General features: G+C 39.8%; 1 protein-coding gene across 8 annotated transcripts in view; it reads left to right on the forward strand.

The window, feature by feature from the left end:
• Window positions 1–24,618, forward strand: part of LRRC4C (leucine rich repeat containing 4C) — a 1,410,106-nt gene that overhangs the window by 1,366,095 nt on the left and 19,393 nt on the right. For 4 of the 8 annotated variants that reach the window (XM_032166235.2, XM_058446766.1, XM_032166237.2 and 1 more), the window contains one exon: window positions 14,800–14,851. The exons of 1 other annotated variant lie outside the window; for it this stretch is intronic. The gene's annotated coding sequence lies outside the window, so the exon portion shown is untranslated. Of the gene's footprint in view, window positions 1–14,799; window positions 14,852–15,100; window positions 15,167–24,618 lie in introns of all 8 variants that reach the window. 3 more of the 8 variants (XM_058446767.1, XM_058446769.1, XM_058446768.1) reach the window with 1 other exon arrangement.

The raw sequence follows: 24,618 nt of genomic DNA on the forward strand, positions 1-24,618 counted from the left end.
CAAATTCATTCAGCATTTCTTTGTCTGAAAACAACTGTATCTTTCCTTCATGTGTGATACTTAGTTTTGCTGGATACAAAATTGTTGGCTGATAATTGTTTTCTTTGAGAAGGGTGAAGATAGGGCCCCAATCCCTTCTAGCTTGCAGGGTTTATGCTGAGAAATCTGCTGTTCATCTGATAGATTTTCCTTTATAGGTTACCTGGTGCTTCTGTGTCACAGCTCTTAAGATTCTTTCCTTCTTCTCAACTTTGGGTAATCTGATGACAGTGTGCCTAGGCAAACATCTTTTTGCAATGAATTTCCCAAGTGTTCTTTGAGCTTCTTGTATTTGAATGTCTAGTTCTCTAGCTAGGCCAGGGAAGTTTTCCTTAACTGTTTCCCCAAATATGTTTTCTGAGCTTTTAGAATTCTCTTCTTCCTCAGGAACACTGATTATTCTTAGGTTTTTTCATTTAACATGCTCCCAGTCTTCTTGGAAGCTTCATTCATGTTTTCTTATTCTTTTTTCTTTATCTTTGTTGGATTGGGTTAATTCGAAGACATTGTCTTCAAGCTCTGAATTTCTTTCTGCTACTTGTTCAATTCTATTGCTGAGACTTTCCAGAGCATTTTTCATTTCTAAAAGTGTGTCCAAAGATTCCTGAATTTTTTATTGTGTTTTTTTTAAGCTATCTATTTCATTGAATATTTCTCCCTTCACTTCTTAATATCATTTTTTGGATTTCCTTTCATTGGGCTTCACATTTCTCTGGTCCCTCCCTGATTAGCGTAATAACTAACCTCCTGAACTCCTTTTCAGGTAAATCAGGGATTTTTACTGGTTTGGATCCATTGCTGGTGAACTAGTGTGATTTTCAGGGGGTGTTGAAGAGCCTTGTTTTGTCATATTACCAGGGTTGGTTTTCTGGCTCCTTCTTGTTTGGATAGGCTGTGTCAAAGGGAAGGTCTAAGGCTGAAGGCTGTTGTTCAGATTCTTTTGTCCCATGGGGTGTTCCCTTGATATAGTACTCCCCCCTTTTCCTATGGACATGGCTTCCTGTGAGCCAAACTGCAGTGATTGTTGTCTCTCTTCTGGGTCTAGCCACCCAGCAAGTCTGGTACTGGGGCTTGTCTGCACAAAGTCCTGTGATGTGAACTGTCTATGGGTCTCTCAGTTGTGGATATCAGCACCTGTTCTGTTGGAGGTAGCAGAGGGTTCAATGGACTCTGTGAGGGTCCTTAGCTTTGGTGGTTTAATGCTCTATTTTTGTGCTCATTGGCCTCCTGCCAGGAGGTGGTGCTTTCCAGAAAGCAGCAGCTGTAGTAGTGTGGAGAGGGACAGGTAGTGGACAGGGCCCTGGAACTCCCAATATAATACGCCCTTTGTCATCTGCTATGAGGGTGGATAAGGAAGGACCATCAGGTAGGGGCGGGACCAGGCATGTCTGAGCTCAGACTCTCCTTGGGCATGTCTTGCTGTGGCTGCTGTGGGGAATGGGGGTGAGATTCCCAGGTCGCTGGAGCTGGGTACCTAGGAGGATTATGGCTGCCTCTGCTGAGCCATGCAGGTTGTCAGGGAAGTGGGGGAAAGCTGGCAATCACAGGCCTCACCCAGCTCCCACACAAACTGAAGGGCCGGTCTCACTCCCACTGTGCCCCTACCACAGCCCCGAGTCTGTTTCCAGGCGGAGGGCAAGAGGGACTTGAAAACTTGCTGGAGGCTATCTGACTCCCACGTGCAAAAGAAAAGGGCTTCAGTTCTTCCCCTGCCTGTGAAGTCTGCATGCCGAATTTGTGCCCTCCCTTGAGTTCTGGCCAAGAGGCTTCTCGTCCCCTTCAAATAGTAACAAAGTTCATCTAGGGAATTCCTTCTCCCTGTGGAGTTTTACCCCCTGCCACCCTCCCAATGGATCCCTGTGGTGCCAGGCAGGAATGGGCTGCTTGGGGACCCAGCGACCTCCCAAGGCCTTTCTGCTATTTCCTCTGCCCCTGTATTTCACTTGGCTCTCTAACTTCAATGAGCTCCAGGTAAAGTCAGAAACTTCTCCCACAAACAGACCTTCAGCTTCTCCAACGGGGGTGTGCATTTGGAGAGGAGGGTCTCCCCTTCCTACTTTCACAGATGGGGCACTCACAGTATTTGGGATGTCTCTCGGGTCCTGCAGGAGCAGTCCATTTCCTTCAGAGGGTCTGTTGTTCCTCTTGGGATTGGCAGTTTGTTCTTGCAGGCCATCTGGAGCTAAAATTCACAGTGCAAGCCTCTGGATGCTGCTCTGTCTGAGCTGCAATCTAGTCCTGCATCCGCCATGATCCCCTCCATCATGATTTTGAAGCTGAAATTATTCTGAAAAATTTGGTTTACTTAAAAATAAGCTTGGCAGGCACTTACCAGAATTAAATAGTTGTAGACTTTCTGGAGTATCTTCTGGGAACAACTCACAGAGGAATAGCCTAATGTCACAGAATAATGACAGAGATCTCATGTTGCCTTGTTTCTTCCCCAGAATCCAAAAGTATAGGCTTCCAGCTATATTTTATTATAATGGTTTACTCAATATGAAAATTTGGCCTTCATCAAGGGGACTTCACTTTACAAACTGTAGCACAACTGTAGCACATTTCCATCTCTTGTCTCTACCTTCCGTGAACTACTTCAGAACAACTTAAGGCTGAGTTCTTAATTAGAATTTCATACTAGCAAAGGAGAAACATTATACTTCACTTGAAATTATAATTTCTTGAAAAGATATAACTATGAGAATTGATATTATTTTGATGATACAAATTTATTTGTGTATCCAGAAGAGGTATCTGACCTAGAAAAACAGTCTAGAAACTCTAGTTCCATAGAGGCTTACGTACTGGGTGTATGCATGCCACTGAGATAAGAATTGCTGTATAATTGGGCTCTGAAACTTTGCTAGTCGTGTTTTCAAAGAGTTTTCAATTACCTTGATCTAAAGAAAATGCAAAAATCCCTGACATTTCAGAGTCTGTTGTCTGGGTTGTGGTTTGGATGCCTCAGGAAACTGCATTGGAGTGGGAAAGAATTAGAATAGCCTTGTTTTAAAGCAAAATTGTCATTGGACAGGGCAAACTCTTGGGGAAAAGTTAGAGAAGGCACAGCATGCCACAAGAACTAGAAAGAGAACCAGACTAACAGAGAAGATAATATTTTCAAAGGTCTAAGAATAGCAAGGGAGGTGGAGGTGATCCCTTGACACAAATACTCTTGCAGGCATATGGAGCATGGCAGTGGGGAGTTCAGGAGCAGATGACATTTAGGTAGTTGCATTGGTAGTTGGCAGATGGCATTTTTTTTTTTTTATTTCTCTCACCACCACCCCCATATGTAATCCCTAAGCAAATCTCAACTCTACCTCCATAACAAATTCTTAATCTTCTACTTCTGTTTCTACTGCTGCCACCAAAGATCAAACCATCTCTCTCATGTATCACTGATCTACTGCTCCCTTCAATTAGTTCTCATACATGGTCAGAATGGTAGATTGAAAGTCTAAATCAGGCTGGGCATGGTGGCTCATGCCTGAGCTAGTACATTGGGAGGCTGAGGCAAGAGGATTTCTTGAGCCTCAGGGGTTTGAGAACAGCCTGGACAAGATGGTGAGACCAGGTATCTACAAAAATTAAAAATTAAAAAAATTAGCCAAGCATGGTGGTGTGTGCCTGTTATCCCAACTACTCAGGAGGCTGAGCCCAGGAGTTTGAGGCTGTAGTAAGCTATGATCATGCTACTGCAATATAGCTTGGGCAACAGAGCAAGACCATGTCTCTTTTAAAGAAACAAGTCTAAATCAAACTATATTATTTTCTAATGTAAAATTCTCTATGAGCTTTTCATTGCATATAGAATACAAAGAAATTGCTTTACTTGGCCTGCAAGGCCTAGCTCTCTGAAGTATGTTGAATGGTTTTACACAAAAAATCTACATACTAACCCCTAGAAGCCAGATTTGACCTTATTTGGAAAAAACAGTCTTTGTGTACATAATTAAGTGAGGATCTTGAGATTAGATCATCCTGGATTATCCAGGTGGACCCCAAATACAATGACAAGTGTCCTCATAGAGATACATAGAGGAGAGACACAGGGAGAAGAGAAGAAGGGCCATGTGGGGGTAAAGGAAGAGAATGGAGTCATGTAGCCACAAGCCAAGGAAGACCTAGAGCCACCAAAGATGGAAGAGGCAAGGAAGAATTCTCCCCTAGGGCTTTTGAAAGGAGTACATAGCCCTGGCAGCATCTCAGTTTCAGACTTCCAGCTTCCAGAACTGCAGAAGGATACATTTCTGTTGTTCTATATCATCAAGTTTGTGGTAATTTGGTGTGGCAACCACAGGAAACTAATACTTTCGCCAGCCACATCTCTGACTCTTTTGCTTGCCCCTGTTATGTCTACTAGACTGGCCTATTTCTTCCCCTTATTATTCTTTAAGTACAACATTCTCCTTAAAAATTGAAGACTTTATGTTAGCTATTCTCTCTTCCTGGAATATTTTTCTCCCAGATGTTTTTATATTTAAGTTCTTTCTTATCATTCTTGGATTTACACGTCTCTTTTTCAGAGGGGCCTTACCAGACCATCAATTTAAAGTTTTCTCTTAAACTATCCCTGCTTGCAGACAACATGATCGTGTATCTGGAAAGCCCCATAGTCTTAGCCCCAAAGCTCCTTAAGTTAATAAATAACTTCAGCAAAGTCTCAGGATACAAAATTAATATATAAAAATCACTAGCATTCCTATACAACAACAATGGTCAAGCCAAGAGCCAAATCGGGAACATAATCCCATTCACAATTACCACAAAAAGAACAAAATACCAGGAATACAGCTAACCAGGGAGGTGAAAGATCTCAACAATGAGAACTACAAAACACTGCTCAAGGAAATCAGAGATGACATAAACAAATGGGAAAACATCCTATGCTCATGAACAGGAAGAATCATTATGTTAAAATGGCTATACTGCCCAAGGCAATTTATAGATTAAGTGATATTCCTATTAAACAGCCAATGACATTCTTCACAGAACTAGAAAAGATTATTTTAAAATTCATATGGAACCCCTGTTCCCTCAACACCCACAAAAAGCCCAAGTAGCCAAGGCATTTAAAGAACAAAGCTGGATGCATCACACTACCCAACTTCAAACTATAGTACAGGGCTTCAGTAATCAAAACAGCATGGTACTGGTACAAAAACAGACATATTAATGGAACAGAACAGAGAGGCCAGAAGTAATGCTGCATTCCTACAACTATTTGATCTTTGACAAAGCTGACAAAAACAAGCAATGTAGAAAGGACTCCATATTCAATAAATAGTGCTGGGGTAACTGGCTAGCCATATGCAAAAGATTCACACTGGACCCCTTCCTTACACCATATACAAAAATTAACTCAAGATGGATTAAAGACTTAAATGTAAAACACAAAACTATAAAAACTCTGGAAGACAATCTAAGCAATACCATTCTGGCCATAGGAACAGGCAAGGATTTAATGATGAAGACACCAAAAGCAGTTGCAACAAAGCAAAGATTGACAAATAGGGTCTAATTAAACTAAGGATCTTCTGCACAACAAAAGAAACTACCAACAGAATAAACAGACAACCCACAGAATGGAAGAAAATATTTACAAACTATGCATCTGACAAACGTCTAGTATCCAGCATCTATAAGGAACTTACACTAATTTACAAGAAAATAACAAATAACTCCACTGAAAAGTGGGCAAAGGACATGAACAGACACTTTTTTAAAAAAGACATACATGTGGCCACAAGCATATGACAAAAAGCTCAACATCACTGATCATTAGAGAAATGAAAATCAAAACCACAGTGAGATACCATCTCACACAAGTCAGAATGGCTATTATTAAAAAGTCAAAAAATGACAGATGCCAGTGAGGTTGTGGAGAATAAGGAATGCTTATACATTGTTGGTGGGAGTATAAATTAGCTCAACCATTGTGGCAAACTGTGCGGCAATTCCTCAGAGACCTAAAGTGAGAAATACCATTTGATCCAGCACTCCCATTACTGGATATATACCCAAAGGAATATAAATCATAAAGACACGTGCACTTATATGTTCATTGCAGCACTGTTCACAATAGCAAAGACATGGAGTCAACCTAAATGCCTATCAACGGTAGATTGGATAAAGAAAATGTGGTATGTATATACCATAGAATACTATGCAGCCATAAGAATGAATGAGATCATGTCCTTTGCATGGACATGGATGAAGCTGGAGGCCATTATTCTTAGCAAAGTAGCACAGGAACAGAAAACCAAATATTGCATGTTCTCACTTATAAGTGGGAGCTAAATGATGAGAAGACATGGGCACATAGAGGGGAACAACACACACTGAGGTCTATCAGAGGGTGAGGGTGGGAAGAGGGAGAGGATCAAGAAAAATAACTAATGAATACTAGGCTAAATACCTGGCTGATGAAATAATCTGTACAACAACCCCCATGACACAAGTTTACCTATATGACAAACTTGCACATGTACCCCTGAACTTAAAATAAAAGTTACATAAAAAGAAAAAGAAAAAATAATGTTTCCTCTCAATTATTCTGCTTTTTAATTATTTTCTTTTCATCTCAACAATTATGTCTACCTCATCTTTTTTTAAAAAATTATTTATTATCTGTCTAACCTACAAAAAGTAAGCCCCATGAAGTGAGAGGTCTTCACTGTCTGATTCATTGCAGAATCCCCAGTGTCTAGAACAGTCTCTGCTATTAAGTAAGATATTAATTAATGTTGAATAAGAAAAGAATGTAGAAGAAAGGCTATCAGTGCTGGAGAAAGTTAGGGTGATAAGGTTGGAATCTAGAAATTTGAGCAGCAAGCCAGGTTCTTAGTTTTTGAGGGACTAGGAGATTGGATATGTTATAATAAAAAGACCTAGCTTTATGCAACAGGACAGGGATCCTGTAAGAGATCTGAAATAAATATAGAGGTGTGGTCTTGGGACCAAATTGGAAAAATTTCCCAAAGTCGTATAGGGTACGGAGTAGAACATTTGAAGCCTAAGATCAGTAATGGTGTCATGAGGCTGTGTGAGAGTTAGGCCTAACAAGATGGCCAGGATTTGTTCTACCTGCAAGTGGAGGTCAGTGCCCACTATTAAATGGAGAGAAGGGCTAATTAAGTTGGGAAAAAGTCAGGTCAGGAGATCGAGACCATGATGAAACCCCATCTCTACTAAAAATACAAAAAATTAGCCGGGCGTGGTGGCGGGCGCCTGTAGTCCCAGCTACTCGGAGAGGCTGAGGCAGGAGAATGGCGTGAACCCGGGAGGCGGAGCTTGCAGTGAGCCGAGATTGCGCCACTGCACTCCAGCCTGGGCGACAGAGCAAGACTCCATCTCAAAAAAAAAAAAAAAAAAAAGGAAAAAGGAAAAGTCAGGCACTTGCAACATGAGGCAGCAGCTACAATTCCCAACTGCTTTGGTAAAGAGAACACTTGGCTTTCTGATAATCTAGACATAACCATTTTCTTATGGATTAAATCTAGGAGACTAGGTCCTTCCCAACAGGGCCCACTTTAAGTAAAGTTTAAGTTTGAAAGCAATGACTTAATTTGATCCAGTGTGCTCTCAATGGTGCTATACCTAGAAAGCGCTATACCCAATGTCAGGCTGACACAGAGTTTCCACAGTATCTAGCTACCAGTGTTGAGCAGGAAGTCCATCTCTCGTGGTGTCATTATTCAACTTTTTGTGCCTTGTCTACCTTATTATCAGTTTAAGAAGCTTAATGAGGATGTCCTAGTCCAACTCAGAAATTAAGGAAAACATATCATCTGAGGATAAGGAATATTGTTTTAGAATAATGTAAACCAGGAGGACTATTTGTAGATGACTGGAAGGTCTTAGAAGCCATTCCGTCAGGAACACCATCTTTGTGATTTTCTACAGGTTGGAGAGTGTCCTTATGCAGCATCCTTGGGGGCTCTTTGTGACTATTTTCTAAGTTAGCTTAATGACAATAGTCAGAGACGTGTGGAAATTGTATTTTAAGGCTTATAGTCATTTTAGAGTTCCTATAGATAGGGTCTGTTGAGGCATCCCCTCACAGGGTATAACTTGTCTCATAGAAGTTATTTCAGCATTTTTCACTCTCTCTGACTTTCCCCTAGGTTTGCTATTGTTATTGTTAGGTGTATATTTTGAAAATGACAAACAATCGGTTGAAGAAAAGGTCTATAGTGTGTTTGTGACTGTGGGCATAAATGCGGAATAAATATATATAATGCACAGTGGCTGATATTTTGTGTCATTTATCTTCACTTGTGAAAAGAGATGGGATAAGTCACTGATGACTGTTCCAGTCCTGATCCATCGTTCATCACTACACTCATGAAGACAAATGCCACATTTAAGGAGAGCACAGCTATCATGTGTCCTTTCAGACTGGAGAGTCAGATCGGTTAGAGCAAGAGGTCAATCAGGTGCTGTTACTTAAAAATCAAGGATATTTTATATGTACCATCTCCTACCCCATATACCTTGTTCTCTCCTATTAAACTAGGGTACTTCTAGCAGCCAGAGAGATGATTTGGTACCCTTATAATTTCACCTATGTCTACAGATACGCATTTAATTTAAACAATTCATTTCCTGGTACATGCCCAGCATAGAGCTTTGCAGTGACAATGCATTGATTAAAAGAATATTGTCCTGGTCCTTATACTGATAAATATTATAATGAAGCAAACACTATGGAAAAAATAATAATAAAGTGGTTAATTTTTTCTGTGAGCAAGTTAAGTGAGAAAGGAGTAAGTGAGAACTGTTGAGAAGTGGTAATATTTAAACTGCTATATTAGAGAAAACAGTATGGACACTTTATCCTTCTGTAATGTACAAATGGCAGCATGACTGGATTTTAAGGCAAATGGATGACTTCTCTGCTCTAGCTTGTAGATCCTGGTATAGGTAGTCAATAGATAAGGCCCCTTTATAACTCAGTAACTGAATGAACTATTCCAGTTTTAATTTATTTACCCTTTCACAAATTGAATGTTTGAGGTTAAAAGACTTTTCATTGAAATAAAAGTATTGGCTTTTTTCCCACTGGTTGAGACATAAAAGTTTATGTAACTAGACATAAGCTGAAAAGGATTTCCATATATCCTAGAAATTTGATTGGCCAACTGAGCATTTCTAAAATCATTATTTCTCTTTGGAAACTATTGTTTTGAACCATATAAAACTGTTGATAGTCACTAGTTTTTGACCTAGGAGGTGACAATTTGATGAGATTCTCTGTAATCATGCTAATTGATTATATAGTTTAAATTTTGGGACATGCTTTAGTTGCTTTTTTCTATACATAAGTTTATTTCACCAAATAAGCTATTTCATTATCTTATTCAAGAAACATTTATTGAACAAATATTACACAGCAGTTACTGGGGAGTATGCATGCCCATGGAATGGAATATGTTGGCTGTCCCAGTGGGGCATGCATCTAATGAGGCAGAAAGACACATAGGCAAGCAAGTACGAGTTGGAAAACTAGCACACTGGTTGACAGTTGCCCAATAAATGTTCTTTCCCTTCTTCTCACATTGGACATAGAAGTACAATGTGTTAAAGGAACACAGAAGAGTGAGTCTCTATAAATTTAAACAACCTGGAAGGATTCATTGCAGAAAATACCTCCTGTTTACATAGGCATGGTCAAGGACTTCATGTCTAAAACACCAAAAGCAATGGCAACGAAAGCCAAAATTGACAAATGGGATCTAATTAAACTAAAGAGCTTCTGCATAGCAAAAGAAACTACCATCAGAGTGAACAGGCAACCTACAGAATGGGAGAAAATTTTTGCAACCTACTCATCTGACAAAGGGCTAATATCCAGAATCTACAATGAACTCAAACAAATTTACAAGAAAAAAACAAACAACCCCATCAAAAAGTGGGCGAAGGGTATGAACAGACACTTCTCAAAAGAAGACATTTATGCAGCCAAGGAACACATGAAAAAATGCTCATCATCACTGGCCATCAGAGAAATGCAAATCAACCACAGTGAGATACCATCTCACACCAGTTAGAATGGCAATCATTAAAAAGTCAGGAAACAACAGGTGCTGGAGAGGATGTGGAGAAATAGGAACACTTTTACACTGTTGGTGGGACTGTAAACTAGTTCAACCATTGTGGAAGTTAGTATGGCGATTCCTCAGGGATCTAGAACTAGAAATACCATTTGACCCAGCCATCCCATTACTGGGTATATACCCAAAGGAATATAAATCATGCTGCTATAAAGACACATGCACGTGTATGTTTATTGCGGCACTATTCACAATAGCAAAGACTTGGAACCAACCCAAATGTCCAACAACGATAGACTGGATTAAGAAAATGTGGCACATATACACCATGGAATACTATGCAACCATAAAAAAGGATGAGTTCATGTCCTTTGTAGGGACATGGATGAAACTGGAAACCATCATTCTCAGCAAACTATCACAGGGACAAAAAAGCAAACACTGCATGTTCTCACTCATAGATGGGAATTGAACAATGAGAACACATGGACACAGGAAGGGGAATATCACACACCGCGGACTGTTGTGGGGTGGGGGGAGGGGGGAGGGATAGCATTAGGAGATATACCTAATGCTAAATGACGAGTTAATGGGTGCAGCACACCAACATGGCACATGTATGCATATGTAACAAACCTGCATGTTATGCACGTGTACCCTAAAACTTAAAATATAATAATAATAAAATTAAAAAAAAAAAGAAAACACCTCCTGTTTACCTTGTGTTAAAAGACCATGTAATAGGCAGATCACTAGCCTAAGCCTTCAAATATTTGATTTCTTATATTAACTCATCACATATTAGGGCTTTTATTAAACTTTCATCACATTATTTAGCTTTCTTATACTTTAACTTTCTTAACTGCAAAATGAAAAATTACAATCTCATTTGCCTTCCTCCTGTATTTGTTGAGGCTCAGATAGGGTAATACACATGAAACAATTTTTCAAATTATAATTTATAGTATTAACAAAAGACACAATCTTCATCATCATCTTTCTTATTGCCAGTCTTGTTTTCAACAAGACCTTTCAACAAAGTGCTATGTAAAAGATCAAGGAGGATTATCACCTTGATTTGTATTTTCCCAAGTCCAGGCTTAATAATACATGTGGGGACGAGTACCACATTTGGCCTTAAATAATCATTTTAGAAAAGTAGATGAGTTGTTTAGCCATTTGTAAGTGTTTCGAACAGTGCTCAATAAACAATGAATGAAGGGTCTGCTGGTAGCAGATGGATAATTATGTTCAGCATTTTTTTAATGAAGGAGAATTTAGAAAAATACATACAATTCAAAGAAATGAACTCTCAGATAATTATCATTTCCATTATTAGAGAATGTATGACATGCCAGGTTTGTTGGTTTATGGGTATCATCTCATTTCAAGTTTAGAACAACCTTTTGAAGTTGACTCTATTATTATCACCTTAATTTTACAGATGAGGAAATTGAAACCTAAAAAAATTATGTAACTTCCCACAAGTCACAAAATGACTATCTCTGATGATAGAATTTATGAACTTAACTGCTGTACTTTTTACAGCTCTGATCTAGCTATCGTTACCACCCCCATGTTTATACTCTCCTTCCTACTTAGTAATCTCCATTTTCTCCAGAAAAGCCTTCAAGGAAGGCACTGATCTCTCTGAGCTTTAGTTTCCTCACCTATAAAATGGGACTACTTTTGGAGATTCATCAAGAAACAAATCATATAAACTCCATATCCTGGGAACTCATATTCTAGTTGGAGGAGACAGAAAACAAATATGTACATGTTATCTCTAGTTTTGAGATGTTTTATCTAGAGAAATAAAACAAAAAAGGAGGACAGAGAATGATGAGAACAAGGGTGGTTATGTTTTAAGCAGCATAACCAGGGAAGACCTCTCTGAGCAGGTTTAGCAGAGCCCCGAAGGAAGTGAAGAAGCAAAGTATACAGGTATTTGCATGAAAGGTGGCACTGTTGTCATGGAATGCAGGCATAGGTATAGGTCTGTCTGGGTGAAGGGCATTCCAGGCAGAGGAACAGCATGTGCAAGTCCCCTGAGAAAGCACTATGTTTGGTGTGCAGGAGAAACAATAAGGAGCCAGTGTGGTGGTCAGAGTAGAGTGAATATGAGCGATAGCTGTAGGAAAATGAGATCAAAGAAGCGGGAGAGATGCAGGAAAATAAATTAGGACTGGCCATTAGGACTTTAATATTACTCTGAGTGTTGTGAGCAGCCATTGAGCATTGAGAAGGAATACGATTTGACTTTAATTCCAATAGGACCCCTCCACTGTGTGGAGAAATTAGAAGCAGGAAAACCAGATATTGGACCAGGCTATGGAATACGCCAATTATCCAGATAGAAATTGGACCAAGACATAGCAATAGATGCGTTTGGAGAAAAAAACAGAATACTGATACACAGAATTTCCAATGCATGGGTGATAGGATATAAAGGTGATAAGGTGTAGAGGTGATACAATCCAAAAAGAGAGGGTATGAGACCAAAAAAAAAGTTTCAAGGGTAGATTTTGGCCTGAGCTACTAGAAAAATCATTCCTGAAATGGCGCTTGGCACACAGTAAGAGCTTAAAATGTTTAGTTGTATGAATGAATGAATGCAACTGCCATTAGAAAAAGTCTTTGTCGGGTTAAATCAAAATGAAGAGTTTGACTGTAGACAGGTTGATTTTTGAAGCCTCCAAGTGGAGGTCTTGAATAAGCAGTAGTACATACAAGTCTGCAAGCCTGCTGGAGATTTAAGTTTGGCGGTCTTCAGTTTATAGATGGTGTTTAAAAGCATTATACGATCACCTAGAGAGTGAGTATAGATAAATAAGAGGTCCACTGATTTGAGACCTGGGGCACTCCAAGGTTCATTGGCCTGTGAGGCAAGACACAAATGCAATAGATGTTGAGCAGAGTTATCACGGAGACAAGAGGAGAAGCAAGGGAGTTATTTTGTAGCAGCCAAGTGCAAAAGATGTTTCATAAAGGACAGAGTGATCATTATGTCAAACATTAATAATTTTTGCCTAATATGAAAATTGAGAACTGGCTATTTGATTTAGCAATAAACATGTTTTCACCTCCCACCTTTTCTTTGCCTCTCTACACACACTAATTGTTACCTACGGCTTTGCTCTAAAGTTACAAATCCCAAGCACATTAAATTCCGATTCATATTTCATATATCCTGCTGAAGGGTAGTTAATATTTCTTGAAACCATAAGATTTGGGAAAACATTTTATAAAATCGAGGGTTTTCTTTTTTTTTTTTTTTGAGACAGAATCTCACTGTGTCACCCAGACTGGAGTGCAGTGGCATGATCTTGACTCACTGCCACCTCTACCTACCAAGTCCAAGCAATTCTGCTGCCTCAGCCTCCCAAGTAGCTGGGACTACAGATGTGCGCCAGCATGCTGGCTAATTTTTGTATTTTTAGTGGAGACAGGGTTTCACCATGTTTACCAGGCTGGTCTCGAACTCCTGACATCAGGTGATCCACCCACCTCGGCCTCCGAGAGTGCTGGGATTACAGGTGAGAGCCACTCCGCCTGGCTGAGTTATCCATTTATTTAAACCTATGGACAGAAAATCCACAGATCATCTCTAAAATAAATTTTGATCATATTCAGTTTTACTTGCATAATAATAACATTCATTAGTGATATATTACTATGACCTTTGAAAAGCACTTTTATTTACATTGTCTGTTCCAAACAAAATCATCTACTACAGTAAAATGCCCAGCTGTGAAGCTTACACCATCAGATTATACCACCTGCTAACAACTTCTTGTTGGAGTCAGCCATAGCCCTGTGCTTCACTCCTCCTTGTCCCTTGAAGATTTTAACATCTGCCTCCCTGTTGTTCTCTCCATACTTGCTCTTGATAGGCTTCTTGGTGATTTTAATGTCCATGTCAGTCCCTTGATCTTGGTTACTAATCGTGAGGGCTCTTTCTATCTGCAGTTGCTCTGGGTCTCCTCTTTGTACCGTCTGTACCAACTATATTTCCATGGTTGGAAGACTTGTATTTGTTGGAATTACAGAAAGTTTCTTTTACTTCATTATACTTTGTAAAATGTGAGCTCTCTCTCTTAGGATCTCCTTAAGTACTGTACGTGGCCCTCAGTCTCAGATTCTAATTTTTATTCTGTCAGTGCCACAGGAGTAGTGGGGTGAGATGAGAGATATGTACGGAGAGGAAAGATTGTATATCTTCCTTGTTTGGGGGTGTGGTGTTGGTGGTGGGCAATCCCAAACAGAATTTGCAGCAGGTGCCTATGTCGGACTCTTAACATCCCATTTGACTTTAATAATTGAGTTTTCTACTTAACCCTTTCCTATCCATCGTTATAATGCATTATCTGATTTAATCTTACGATGTGGCTCTGATCAGGACACTAGATCAGAGAGAAAATGTGACTTACTTAAGGTCGTGTATCTACTAAGTCAGAACCAAGTATAGGCTACATTTCTTCTAAGTCTAAATGCATTTTTTTATTGGTATTAAAAAATGCATTGTTCAAAATGGCCAGTAGTTAAGAGAGTTGCTTTGGCTTTCTGCCCAGGATAGTGTTAAAATACAGTGGCAATTCAATAAATGTCATCAGTGGTGTCTGTGGTGGTGACAGATCAAGAATTGTCCTGAATTGTTCTAATGGATGCTTTTTTCTTCTCTGTTTTTTTTTTTTTTTTCCAGATTGGCAAACGCACTGCCTATTTACAGCATAGAGACCCCAGTGGAGAGCTAGGTGGGTGATGATTCATACTAAATCTTTCCCACAGTGTGCTGAACACTACAACTGCAGCTAATGTGAAGTGACTCATTATACACTGTCAAATCTGATAACGGCAACGACTGGGTTTGCTAGCACGAGCAATTTGTGGGAAGTCCAGCTACTGCAAACCACTACTGAATTTCAAAAAACAAGCTGCAATATAGTAGAAAAGACATATCCACTGAGTCATAGTTGCAAATTTCTTGTGTTTCTCTTTGCCAGTTGAGAAACAGCCTCATGTTCCCTGCTTGACTCGAGAGATGACTTTCCTTGGGATTCACTTATCTTGTGAGTGCCTCCTCATTCAGTCATATTTTATGGGCTAAATATTTTATAAGAGTATTGGTGGCTCATGGACAGAACTGGAAATGTGGTTCTCCCATGGCAATATTTCTGAAGCTCCCTCTTTACACCACCATCCACCAGCAAACCATCACATACACATAAACATATTTACCTTCTGTAGCACAGTTTCCATGAGTAGTAGTTCTACCTGCAGAGAGAAAAGATGAGGAGGCAGCAGGAGGCAGGAACACTGACTCTTTTCTCTATGATTTATTGTATCGTCATTAAATTGTAATCTCCTTGAAGGCAGGATTCTAATCTTCCCTACTTGGCACCTATGAGCTGTAGTTGGCCCTTTATAAATATTTGACAAAATTAATGCACTTCCTTCCAAAAACTTTATTATTAAGGCAGGAACTGGGGTTTAACCTTCTTGTCTCCCTTGTCCCTGGTACAGTGCCTGACATACAGTAGGTGGAAAACTACATGTTTGTCTAGTGAAAGAACAAAGGTATAAATGAGCCCATCAATTAGATGGTTTCCTGCAGCCAAATTAATACCCAAGCAAGTGATTTTCAACCATCAGAGACAGAACAGTGATGGCTTCACATCATGTTTCTTCGGACCCCCAGGGGTAATGCCCTAAAAGTAGTTGTTTATTTTGGAAGGCAAAAAGCTAATCTGAAGCTATTTTCTTTATTTTTATATTCAAATGCCTATAAAACAGAAAAGCACCAGAGACCTATTCATTGCTCACAAATGATCTATGGGGCAATAATGTGCTTGTTTTTCCAGTTGTGCTGCACTTTGGTGCTATCTTGGGTTTAATTGAAAATATGCTGTGACCTTGGTTTTGTTCACTGGGCATGTGGGGGTCTAACTGGCATGAGGCCTCTGAAGAAGTCCCTTTTAACGAATGTCATTTGACTAATTTGGGGTTCGCCTGAAGGAAATCATGTGTGAAGTCCCATAAAACAAACAAACAAAAAAAGTTGCATTTTATTCACATGCAATGGACATGAAGTTAATGATTTAAAAAAGAAATCAACTTTTTATTTTGCCATGCCTTTTTGTTGAATCCTAAATGCTATCAGTATAATAGTATTGTCCCTAACAGTCTCATGTTTCATCATAATTAAATAAACAGCTTGTGAACTGCAGTCCAAAAAATGTCTGTGTTCCACTCCTAACTTAAGGGGTTTCCATAGAAACTGTGAGCAGCAAGTTTAACTGACATTTATTGGACTTGAGGCTATATGCAGCATTGACAGCTCCCTGTTTTTCTCTCTAGCACTCTGTGTCTGTGTCTTCTTTTCTTCCTTTAACCCTCCGAAACTCTTTTCCCCTCAGTTCTCGCCTCCTCCTCTTCTTCCTCCCTCTCTTTCTCTTATTAGCAATGAGGAAGTAATTTGGACTTAGTTAGATTTAACAAATGCAATAATACTCAAATGGGCTCTAATACTTAAGTGTAATTGTGTTATTAGCGGGAAATGTTTTTCTTCAAAAATGAAAGAATTGGGAGTGAAGTTTACTATGATAGCACATGTTGGTAAGAAGGAACTCTTGGCTGTCGCTTGAAAGTTTGTAGTTTGTGTATCACAATCCACATTCATATCCAGCTGTGGCTTGCTCTTTATTTATTCAACCCAGAATGATATTTCTCCCGAGTCCTTATTTTCCTCCCAGGGAATAAAAACACTGTGCTGATCATATTCCAAGAGAAAGTAAGAATTGACTTAGGAAAGATAAAATATACTATATATTGAGTACCTACTGTGCAACATATATTTTGCTATTACTTTTACTTATGTTTTCTAGTTAACCCTGCAAAATTCACTGCCAGATAGCACGTGGAAGGAAAATGAATCTGGCGCTGGCAGTTCAAGTGCAGGCCCCACCACAGAGTGGCTGTAAAGCCTTAAACATGGTACTTAAGTGCTTTGTCTTGGTTGCTCAAAGACAAAATGGATAGGAGCACTTCTAAGCCATGAGGTTTGGTTAGGATTAGATGTGATACTACAGCTAGTACATCATAGTAGTAGTGTTAGTCTTCATCCCTTTAAAAGTGAGGAAAACAAGTCAAAAGAATATGTCATTCAACCTGGACAATATAGCAAGACCCCATCTCTATAAAAAATGTTAAAAGCAGCCATGTGTGGTAGCATGCACCTATAGTCCAGCTACTCTGAAGGGAGGCTGAGGTAGGAGGATTACTTGAGCCCAGAAGTTCAAGGTTACACTGAGCTGTGATTGCACCATTGCCCTCTAGCCTGAGTGGCAGAGCAAGACTCCATCTCTAAAAACAAAAGAGAAAAAATGTCACTTATCCAAATTTCCATAGCTAGCAGAAGATATGTCTACACAGTACAATGGCTAAAAGGAGGTGGATTTGGACAGTACTAATTGTGTGATTTGGGTTAAATGACAAACTTACAGAGCATCTGGCTCCTAATGTTCTTCATGGGGTTGTTGTGAGAATTAAGTAAAACTGCGTATGTAAGTTAGTGCCTGTCATGGAAAGCATACCGTGTTTTTTGATCTCTTGGTCTCCTTTCCTCCCCTCACTTTTCTGATTTGTTTTGGTTTTGTATGAATTCAAAGTTTAAAAATTATTGATCCCCAAAGTCTATCTAATATTTATAGTTTAAAATGATCTTACAGTTCATAAACTATCCCAAGTTATCCTGATAACAATGAGAAAGGAAAGACAGATGCTACCACACACATTTTATAGATTAGGAAAAAGGAGAGATCTTTAATATAGTGAATGAGGAAGCTGAGGTTTTACCTAATTCCCCAGGGTCCTTTTTATAATTAAAATTTCCAATTCCATTGTTCTTAACTTGGATTCTATATTCACAGCTTTTAAGGCAAAAACCCAATAGATATTAACTCCTCTTTCTAATGAATATGAGAGGAAGACACTTTTGGTCAAGAAGAAGGAAAGGAGGCAAGGAGAGGGTAGTCTCTTGCAGTCCTGCTTCCAGGTCATTCTTCTTGGATCTGAAGGGACATGTGGAAATGTAATTCTCAATTTCAGGGATAAATGAGGCAATGATTTTGTGCAGCCATATGCCTAGTGTTGCTGGCTGGAGAAAAGGGGTGAGGTGAAGAGAAAAAGCAAAAAAAGTAAAAATAAAAATCCAGGTATCAATCAGAGATGTTGATTGACACGTGGCGAATTCATTACTAGGTTACTAGGAAGAGAAAGTGTGAGAGTGCAGCTAGGACAAGAGTCTGATAGGACAAGATTACTGGTAAAAGTGATAGTTCCTATACACACATACATACACACACGTGCCCACGTGCATACATAGGTGTACAGGTTTAATCAAAATAAACACTTCTTTAAATGATAATTTTGTTGTTTCAAAGAGCTCATATTGGAGATAAAAATGATAGCTCTAACGTTCTTGTTGTTGTATGCTTATACTTGCCTTATTAGAATATTGATTCTCAGCAAAAGCAAAATAAAAAACAAAACAAAAAGAATATTGATTCCATGTTATCTTTGGAAGAACCTTAAGCTACTGTGTCCATTTTGTGAGTGCTAATTCAGTTAAACCTAAGTAATATAATCTCTAAAGCCAATTATCCCACCACACAGAAATAGCAGTATGTCACAGTGTACTGAAAGTGTGATCAAGTAATGGTGCTACAGGCAAGCCCTCTGTTCTGGAACTCCCACTTTTCCCCAGGATTCCTCCACAAGTTATATGATGCATGGCACCATTGCAGAATTAGTGAAGCTGAATTTCTTTACTTGTTCTTAGAATAAAGTTAATTACAAATAGAAGTTTTAGTATTTTTCTTCCATGCCTTCACAAGTCATCTTGGTAGCCTTGGGATTGAAGAGAGTAGGTAAGAAAAGTCTCTCTGGATGGGCCGGGCGTGGTGGCTCACACCTGTAATCCCAGCACTTTGGGAGGCCGAGGTGGGCAGGTCACGAGATCAGGAGATCGAGACCCTCCTGGCTAACACGGTGAAACCCCGTCTCTACTAAAAATACACACACACACACAAAAATTAGCCAGGCATGGTGGCAGGTGCCTATAATCCCAGCTACTCGGGAGGCTGAGGCAGGAGAATGGTGTGAACCCAGGAGGCAGAACTTGCAGTGAGCCGAGATCGTGCCACTGCACTCCAGCCTGGGCGACAGAGTGAGACTCCATATCCAAAAAAAAAAAAAGAAAAGAAAAAGAAAAAAGAAAAGAAATTCTCTGGATGGATGTTATAGCAGCCTTTTTTTTTTTTTTTTTTTTTTTTAGGAGACCAGGTGGTAAATATTTTCGGCTTTGCAAGCCATATAGTTTATCACAATCACTCAGTTCTGCCCTTCAATGTAAAAGCAGCCATAGACAATGCTTACATGCATGGGTGTGGAAGTCTACTAATAAAACTTTACTTACAAAAACTGGGGTAGTGAGCCCGATTTTGCCTCTGGGCAGTAATTTCCAAACCATTCATCTTAGAGTTTTGCTTACATCTCCATCCCTCTTCTAGTTCTGCTCACATGTCAGGTGCAGCTTAAAAAATGGGACTGAGGAATGCAGGAATGACACCTATATCATAATTTAACCTAATTTTGTGGATTGTACTTTGTACACACTGATTTCTTTCTTTTTTTTTTTTTTTTTTGAGACGGAGTCTCGCTCTGTCACCCAGGCTGGAGTGCAGTGGCACGATCTCGGCTCACTGCGAGCTCCGCCTCCGGGGTTCACGCCATTCTCCTGCCTCAGCCTCCCGAGTAGCTGGGACTACGGGCGCCCGCCACCACGCCCGGCTAATTTTTTGTGTGTTTTTAGTAGAGACAGGGTTTCACCGTGGTCTCGATCTCCTGACCTCGTGATCCACCCACCTCGGCCTCCCAAAGTGCTGGGATTACAAGCGTGAGCCACCGCGCCCGGCCTGATTTCTTATTAAAGTTTCTTTTTGCGGTATGCCTTTGGCATAGAAAGAACACATATTCTCTCCTCACTTTACAGATGGGTATGGAAAGTTTAAGTAACTTGCATTATTATCACCCAACGTCTCTAATATCCATATTAGAATCAGACTGTCAGCCCCGTGCTTTTTCAGATTATTCTTTTAAAAATGCATCCTTTCAAGAATAAAGACATGGTGGGAAAAGTAACTGAAAAGTAATTTTAACCATCCAAATCAAGGAAACATAGTTAATAATGGTTTAAATAGGAGCATGCACAGGCTTCCCTGCTTTCTTATCCCATTATGATACCATAAGGACCCAGCTCCTTATTGCTTTTCATGTACAGCTCTATTTTTTCCCATGAAATATTTTTGCAAATGATGCATTGCAGGCAAAGTGAATACAGAAAAATACAGGGAGTTTTTACTTTCCGTGGTACTGTGTTAACTGAAGCTCATTCATTTTGGAATTGAATCCTAGTTTTGCAAGGTTCCATGGTAACTAAGAGCAAATATAGGAATTGTGCAAAAAAGAAAACTTGGTTCCAGTATTCACAACCTATGGTTAACACAGCATGGAGCAAAATGAGGACTGCCTTAAGTAAATAAACTGCGAATCTAATTTTCAAATGTCTGCATTTGCTGAATAATTCCCTCTTTTGCAGTCATTAGGAAGAAACAAAAAAATCACTGATTCCAGTCATTTCCATTATCTGACATGTCATCACCAAGGTTTCCTCATTATACAATGTTAACAGTGTTGAGGTTACTTTAAACCAGTTTCCATTTCCAATTAGGAGGCCATCCCTGCTATCTGCATTCTGATTAAATGACGTTGCCTGGAAATCACAGAAAGAGTCTACTCTGTTTCCTCCCCTTGCTCAGATCTCATAAACACAGACTCAATTAAAGAGAGTTTCCTTATCAGGTTTTTGTGGGTCATTTTGGTGAATTTATTAAACTCTTAAGTCATGCTGAAAACTGGAAAGCAGTGGGTCTGAGATACTCAGTGGGTGCCACTAGATTTGCAGGACTGACTCCAGAGCTGTGGGGACTAAAAAATATACAGCAATCAGAGGAAGCAATGACAGGTCAGGAATCATGGGATCTGCTAAATATATATAAAGAGTATCACATATTAAGGATTCCAGAGCAGAGATAGAAAAATCATAATGTTATTTCAGCTTATATTTTAGGTAAAAGTCAGAGCCTAACCCAGGCCATCAGTATTTTATAGCTTGATTATTGAAATAATCTGTTTCACTCTGTCCTATTCATATTCCATACCACTGCAGACTTGCTTTTCCTTAAATACTCTTCCCACTGTCCTTTTCCCTTCCACTTTTGCCTGTGGGCAGTAGTTTCCAAACCATTCATCTTAGAGTTTGGCTTATATCTCCATTACCTTTCTATTTCTGATCACATGTCAGAAAGAAAAATCAAGTCCCTACAATCTATCCATGAGTTCATATCAAATCTAAATTCCTTGTCTATTTTTTATATTCTGGTGTTATTTCATTTATTCTACTTACTACTCCACTGCCTATGTCATGTTTACTTTCATATATTCCCTACCCAACTTGTGCCTATTTTCAAACAAATTCTTTCTCTTTTCTTGATGATGATGATTATTATCTGGAGATAGTGTCTTGCTATGTTGCACAGGCTGGGCTCAGATTCCTGGGCTCAAGTGAACCTTCTGCTTCAGCCTCCCAAGTAGCTGAGAATACAGGCACGTGCCACCACGCCTGGTTCTTTCCGTTTTTTCTCTCTTTCTGCTCTCTGTTAGTGTCTGTTCCTTATTGTGTGCTGCTATAATACCTCATTCTAAAGAATAGAGAATAGAATTTCTCTAGTATTTTCTGCTGCATTATAATTCCTGGCTTACTCACCTGTGAATCATACTGCACTGTGAGATTCTTGATGAGAGACACTTGGCCCTAAGTGTCAAGAAATGAGCATTGTGCTTGAAATTTGGTAGGCACTCAAAAATATTATTATTATTATTATTTTTTTTTTTTTTGAGACGGAGTCTCGCTCTGTTGCCCAGGCTGGAGTGCAGTGGCGCAATCTCGGCTCACTGCAAGCTCCGCCTCCCGGGTTCACGCCATTCTCCTGCCTCAGCCTCTCCGAGTAGCTGGGACTACAGCCGCCCGCCACCACGCCCGGCTAATTTTTTTGTATTTTTTAGTAGAGACGGGGTTTCACCGTGGTCTCAATCTCCTGACATTGTGATCAGCCCTCCTCGGCCTCCCAAAGTGCTGGGATTACAAGCGTGAGCCACCGCGCCTGGCCAGTTCATCTGTTCTTGTTAGGCCACGATATATGTCTCTGTTCAGCCTCTGGATTGGATTTCCTTGGGTCAAACTGTCTTTGTGTCCTTTAGTTCACCTTTTCATGTAAAGAGCCCAATTCTACCTCATTTTTTTTTTTTTTTTTTTTTTTTTTGAGACAGAGTCTCACTCTGTTGCCCAGGCTGGAGTGCAGTGGCGCAATCTTGGCTCACTGCAAGCTCCGCCTCCCGGGTTCACACCATTCTCCTGCCTCAGCCTCTCCGAGTAGCTGAGACTACAGGCGCCCGCCACCACGCCCGGCTAATTTTTTGTATTTTTAGTAGAGACGGGGTTTCACCGTGGTCTCGATCTCCTGACCTCGTGATCCGCCCGCCTCGGCCTCCCAAAGTGCTGGGATTACAAGCGTGAGCCACCACGCCCGGCCCAAAAAATATTATTGAAGGAAAGTGCCTGTTTTTTTTTTTTTCTCTCTTGAAATGCTAGACCTTTTGCTTATTCAAATCTACATATCCCCTAGATCCACTGTCCACATACCTTTCACTGATTGCTTAAGGCTCACTGGTTCTCTCTGGACACCCAGACTACTTACAAGGATCTACGTAATCATACACACTCCTTCAGTGGAGCACGTTGGCATTGGTTTACGACTATTGTTTATACTGGGCTTGTCTCAGTACCCTGTTACAAATGATCAATGATGGCAAGTTACTGAATTGGAGTTCCCTGGTAGGTATAGCGTTAGAGAGTATACTTAGACTCATATATTATTATAGCTGAAATGACTTTAGAGATTCTCTTTCCCCGCACCCTACTATAAAATGAATCCCAGACATCTTTAGTGCTTTGCCTGGGGTTATAAATATGTTTTTGGTTACTCTCTAGGAAATTAGGGTTTTGTACTATTTAATAATGAACAAGGAAGTAAGTACTTGGTAAAACGTTGGAAGGTGATTTTAAAATCTGAATGACTCTATATACATGATATTTGTTCTCTTCGAATTGCCTTGCATGGTAATTTAAATTGCATTGCTCATTATAAAAATCCATATGCCTTTTGGGTACTGTCGTTGGTTTGTTTGTTTTCAACCTATAAAGGCATTGGTGACCTTAGCACAGGGCATTTTCTAAGGATTAATGAGAAGTTGGGGGTTAATGACTATCAACTCCTCCCAGCCAGTCATCAATCCAAAGGAAGGCTGGGAAGCAAGGCTATTAACTGCATTACCAACTTTCTCAAATCACATCCTTCTCTGCCTGCCTTGCCAGGGACTTACATTTCAGATGGGCTTGTTAGATCTTTTTTGAAGAGCACTTCTTTAGTTACTTGCTTTGTCCTTAACCTAGATGAAAACAAAATATATATGGATAATAATTTTCTACATATTTTGATTAAACATAATTTGAAATACTCAACCCTTTTTATATGCTTTTCTCTCCCCTATATTTTTCAAACTGAAAGTCTAGAGCAAATCAGCCTATTGTGCATCCCGAGAAGCTAAAACATATGACCAGTTTCTGCAGTTTACCCTCTCTCCGACACTAGATTTGTTTATTGAGAGAGGATCCTTATTGGGGTCTTGGTTATATTTGTTTTAATAGAATGTTATTTTTTATTTATTTCTTTTATATGGTTGTTTTTCCACTAATATTCATAAGTACAGTGTTTTCTCCTTTGGCATCAAGAATGGTCACCCAAAACACCCTAAACGATAAACATCAATGCATTAGTTAATGCATTACTACATTTTCCTTTGAGGAATAAACTATAGCAAAATGAAAGAAAATTCTGGAACAGAGAAGGTCCCATTTCTGCCCTGTTGAGGGAGCACAGGACCTTATTTTATCATTCGGCATCCTGATTCATACATTGCCACAAATTCCTTAAAGAAATGACATGGAGTGGCCGGGCGCGGTGGCTCACGCCTGTAATCCCAGCACTTTGGGAGGCCAAGGCGGGCGGATCACGAGGTCAGGAGATCGAGACCACGGTGAAACCCCGTCTCTACTAAAAATACAAAAAAAAAATTAGCCGGGCGTGGTGGCGGGCGCCTGTAGTCCCAGCTACTTGGAGAGGCTGAGGCAGGAGAATGGCGTGAACCCGGGAGGCGGAGCTTGCAGTGAGCCGAGATTGCGCCACTGCACTCTAGCCTGGGTGACAGAGCGAGACTCCATCTCAAAAAAAAAAAAAAAGAGAGAAATGACATGGAGTGACAAAATGTCACCTGTGTACTAGTG

This window comes from Hylobates moloch, unplaced genomic scaffold (genome assembly GCF_009828535.3).
Source record: "Hylobates moloch isolate HMO894 unplaced genomic scaffold, HMol_V3 SCAFFOLD_11, whole genome shotgun sequence".
In the NCBI taxonomy this organism is placed as follows: domain Eukaryota; kingdom Metazoa; phylum Chordata; class Mammalia; order Primates; family Hylobatidae; genus Hylobates; species Hylobates moloch.